The 5102-nt window shown below is 39.8% G+C and overlaps 1 protein-coding gene across 1 annotated transcript in view; it reads left to right on the top strand.

Moving 5' to 3' along the window:
* Window positions 1-4467, top strand: part of LOC109333202 (subtilisin-like protease SBT1.5) — an 18676-nt gene extending 14209 nt beyond the window's left edge. Inside the window, exon 12 of the mRNA XM_019568544.1 lies at window positions 4457-4467. The gene's annotated coding sequence lies outside the window, so the exon portion shown is untranslated. The remainder of the gene's footprint in view (window positions 1-4456) is intronic.

The raw sequence follows: 5102 nt of genomic DNA, 5'->3' as shown, positions 1-5102 counted from the left end.
CGATTATCCCTGTTCTGTTAATCGATTAAGTTTGTTCTGTTAATCGATTATCTTCATCCTGTAATCGATTAATTAGGGGTGATTCAACATTAAGTGTTGAGTTTCGAAAAGCGGCTATTCTAACCGCTACACCTATTCAACCCCCCCCCTTCTAGGTGTATTGTAACCACTGATACCTAACAGTTAAGCCTTCTTAATGATCCTCGGGTACACCTGATCTTGGCATAGAATTCCTTTGCTAAGGAATGAAATTCCCTTGGCCAAGTGTTGATTAAAGATGCACTAAATAGCTTAGAATGTCGTAGGTGCAAGTTGGTAGGCTGCCAACAGCTAGAGCATGTGCATAATGCACAATTAATGCACCATTAAGGTCTCCAACGGCCACATGCTAATTCCACACGAGCATATTTGCTCCAACAGGTCTGAAAATAACTTAGGATCCCTCTGGATGAAATGTGCTCAGGTGAATTTAGCTCCAACGGTGCAGACAAGGTGTTTAAGCTCCACAAATGCTCCATTAAGCTCCTCCATGGTCATATTTTGATCCCCTTCGAGCAATCCTCCTCCAACGGCTACAATAGTCTTTATTTACCTGCCAAATAATATTAGACTAAGTTAGATTGGCTTTAGTTCACGAGAAATATAAGTTGGTCAAAACATTAAAGTGTCGGTTACACTTTTAGGCTTGACTTAGTCATCCACTAGCCATTTTTCATTATGGTCATTTTGTATGGGCAGATTTATGATTTAAGTACTTAGAATAAATTAACTAAGTGTTGGACAAAAATTAGACCATACATTTATTATAAAAATTAAAATTTCTCAATGCATATGAAATTGGCTAGGCCTGACTCGGCCAGGCTACGCCCTGTGCTTGATGCGGCACACTAGGAGCATGCGCCTCGGTCAGATTTCCTGGCCTGATCAGTTTGGCCCAGCGCCTGGTGCAACACTAGGTGCACCAGAGACCTCAACTCGGTCAGAGTTGTCTCGGTCAGAGTTGTCTCGGTCAGGTTGCACGCCTAATGCGTGTGGCCCCATGCCAGGGCCAATTTTGGCGCTTGAGTCAGACCCGTGGCCTGTCTCATGCGCATGGCCTAGTCCATCCTTGGCTCAGTCAAAACCATGGACCAAGATGCTAGTGAGCATCTTTAGACCCCCTTGGGCTATCTTTGGCTCACCATCATGGATCAACATTATGAGTTGTCCAAGGGCATTTTTAGCTCCTTTTTCCCCAATCCTAGTCATAGGACCACTTATGCCTTCATGGCCATCAATGTCAAGGTTAGGTTCTTTGGGGTTCACATCATTTCTTGTACCCTCAGCCATAATGAAAAATTGTATCTTCTTCACCTACATCAAATGGAGATAAGTCAGCAAAATTAAAAGTAACACTTATGCTACCATATTCACTAGGAAGTTCTAGTTTATAAGCATTGTCATGTATTTTGGCTACCACCCAAAATGGCCCATCTCCTCTTGGGAGTAGCTTGGATTTCCTTTGGTCAGGAAATCTCTCCTTCCCCATGTAAACCCAGACCCAATCTCCAGGTTCAAAAACCATAGTTTTCCTTCCCTTGTTGACTAGCCTAGCTACACTTGCATTCTTTTTGTCAATTTTGGCCTTCACTTGTTCATGCAATTTCTTTACGTATTCAGCTTTAGCCTTCCCGTCCTTATGCTTCAAGATAGAATTGTTAGGCAAGGGTAATAAATCAAGTGGAGTTAATGGATTGAATCCATACACAACCTCAAATGGTGACGTTTGGGTACTACTATGGGTGGCCCTATTATATGAAAATTCTACGTGTGGTAGGCACTCTTCCCATGTTTTAATGTTCTTAGTTATTACTGCCCTTAAGAGAGTGGACAAGGTCCTATTTACTACTTCGGTTTGGGGATGGCAAATTGTGGAAAATAGGATTTTGGTTCCTAGCTTTCCCCATAGTGTCCTCCAAAAGTGACTAAGGAATTTTGTATCCCTATCACTCACAATACTCTTGGGCAGGCCATGAAGTCTAATAATTTCCCTGAAAAATAAGTCAGCTATGTGATTAGCATCATCAACCTTTTTACAAGGAATAAAGTGTGCCATTTTAGAAAACCTATCTACAACTACAAAGATAACATCCTTACCCATTTTAGTTCTAGGTGATCCTAAGACAAAATCCATAGATATATCTACCTATGGTGATTCTAGAACATTCAAAGGAGAATAAAGGCCATATGGAATTACCTTTGATTTAGATCTTTTGCACGTTACACACTTTTCACAAAGATTTTGTACATCTTGCTCCATCTTTGGCCAAAAGAAATGCTCCTTTAGCATGTCTAGAGTCTTTTGGACTCCGAAATGTCCCATGAGACCTCCCTCATGTGATTCTTTTAGAAGCATATTCCTAATGGAGCTTTTGGGCACACACAATTGTTTTTCCTTGAATAAAAATCCTTTGTGCCTAAAATATCCATTTTGGGCTGAATGCATACAAGCAACATAGATTTTTGAAACATAATTGTCTTGATCATATTGTTCCTTGATGCATTCAAGGCCAAAAAGTTTTGTTTCGAGAGTAGATAGCAACGTATGCCTTCTTGAGAGGGCATCCACCACTACATTGGCCTTCCCTTTCTTATGTTTAACAACATAAGGGAATTGCTCTAAAAACACCACCCATTTTGCATGCCTCTTATTTAACTTACCCTGGCCCTTGAGATATTTAAGGGACTCATGATCACTATGGATCACAAACTCCTTCGGAAGTAGATAGTGTTGCCAAGTTTGGAGTGCTCTCACCAATGCATAGAGCTCCTTGTCACAAGTAGAATAGTTAAGTGTTGGCCCACTCAACTTCTCACTAAAATAAGATACAGGGTATCCTTCTTGCATCAAAACAGCTCCAACTCCTATGTTAGAGGCATCACATTCAATCTCAAATAACTTAGTGAAGTTTGGTAGTACTAGGACGGGTGCACTAGTGAGTCTTTTTTTAATTTTACTAAAAGCCTCCTCCTGATTTTCTCCCCATTGAAACACAACATTTTTCTTTACTAGTTCATTTAGTGGAGATGCTAGAGTACTAAAATCTTTGACAAACCTCCTATAAAAGCTTGTCAAGCCATGAAAACTTCTTATTTCGGTCACCGTTTTAGGTTTAGGCCAATCCTTGATGGCCTTGATATTTTCTTGGTCCACATGGACCCCTTTAGCATTAATCATAAATCCTAGAAAAATTACATGGTCTACATAAAATGTGCATTTTTCAAGGTTAGCATATAACTTTTCTTTTCTTAAAACTAGTAAAATAGATTTGAGATGCTCATGATGATCCTCTAATGTTTTTTAGTAGATTAGAATATCATCAAAACAAACAACAACAAACTTACCCAAGAATTCTCTTAAGACATGGTTCATCAAGCGCATAAATGTACTTGGTGCATTAGTTAGGCCAAATGGCATGACTAACCATTCATATAGACCATAAGTGGTTTTGAAGGCAGTTTTCCATTCATCTCCTTCTCGGATCCTGATTTGATGGTAGCCACTTTTAAGGTCTATTTTCGAAAAAGTGGTGGCACCATGCAACTCATCCAAGAGGTCATCCAATCTTGGAATTGGATGCGTGTACTTGACCGTGATGTTGTTAACGACCCTACCAATGGTGCACATCCTCCATGTCCTATCCCGTTTAGGGACTAGGATCACGGGTACGACACAAGGGCTAAAGATCTCTTGAACCCATCCCTTTTTCATTAACTCACCAACTTGATTTTAGATGTCCTTAGTTTCGAGTGGATTACACCTATAGGCAAGCCTATTAGGTAGTGAGGCTCCATACACGAAGTCAATTTGGTGTTCAATTCCTCTCAAAGGGGGTAATCCGTGAGGAACCTCCTTGGGGAACACATCTTCAAAGTCCTGTAATAATTGTCGAGCAAACAATTGAAATCCTCCTTCCTTAGAAGGGTTAGTGGTTAGAAAAAATTCCCTACCAAAAAGTAGGTATAAAGGTTGTCTTGTTACCAAAGCTTGTTTGATTTCCCCCTTTGTTTCCATGTACCCCTCTTTTGTGAGAGACTCACTTTTGTTCTCTTGTTCTCTCAGAATTGCACTCAAATTTTCACTCACCCTTTCTTTTCTCTCCAACTCAGTTTTATTTTTCAAGATCTGTTGGTCTTCACTTATTTGCCTAGGGGACAATGGTGAAAGAGTCACCTTGCGGTTTTGGTGTTTGATAGAAAATTTGTTGGTACGCCCATCATGGATTGTTGCTTTATCATATTGCCATGGACGGCCTAGTAGTAAATGACTAGCCTCCATATCCACCACATCACTAAGAACCGAATCCTCATACCTCCCAATGGAGAATTGGACTTCTACTTGTTTGTTGACAAGCATTTCTCCCACATTGCTTAGCCATTTCAAGTGGTATGGAGTAGGGTGTGGTTTAGTCACAAGGTTTAGTTTTGACACTAGCCTTGCACTAGCCACATTAGTGCAACTCTCGCCATCAATGATCAAAGAACAAACTTTGTCATTTATGAAACATCTAGTGTGGAAGATGTTTTCTCTTTGGTTTGTGTCATGAGTATTGATTTGGCTATTTAGGAGCCTCCTCACCATGAACAAGTGTTCTTCATGAACCATTTCACTCGACTCACGTGTATCACTCACTTTTTGTTTGTGGAAAATGTAGGGAATGGTGTATCACTCCACACTTTATCCTCCATGGCCTATTTAAGTAAACCAAGTTTGAACCAAGAATTTTGTGAAAGAAAATCACTCCAACTTCTCAAAATTGGAACGTTGTGACTTGAGTTTTACCTCAAAGAAAAAACTTGACACTTTTTTTTGTTTAGACTCTTTTTGGATTCCTTGAACGTTTTTAAAATCACTTTGACACTTTTGATTTTTGGACTTTGACACTTTTGATTTTTGGACTTTGACACTTTTGATTTTTTTTGGACTTTGACACGTTTGAAAGATAAAGATAAAGATAGATATACTCACGACCAAAAGAAAAGATTAGTGAACACCAAGCAAGAGACTAGGTTGATGCCACTTGATGTGAACCTCTTGGTTAAAAGGCTCTTGAACGATCTGT

This window comes from Lupinus angustifolius, chromosome LG18, assembly GCF_001865875.1.
Source record: "Lupinus angustifolius cultivar Tanjil chromosome LG18, LupAngTanjil_v1.0, whole genome shotgun sequence".
Classification (NCBI taxonomy): domain Eukaryota; kingdom Viridiplantae; phylum Streptophyta; class Magnoliopsida; order Fabales; family Fabaceae; genus Lupinus; species Lupinus angustifolius.
Note: the sequence above shows the minus strand (reverse complement) of the source record. Positions and strands in the feature narration are given on the sequence as shown.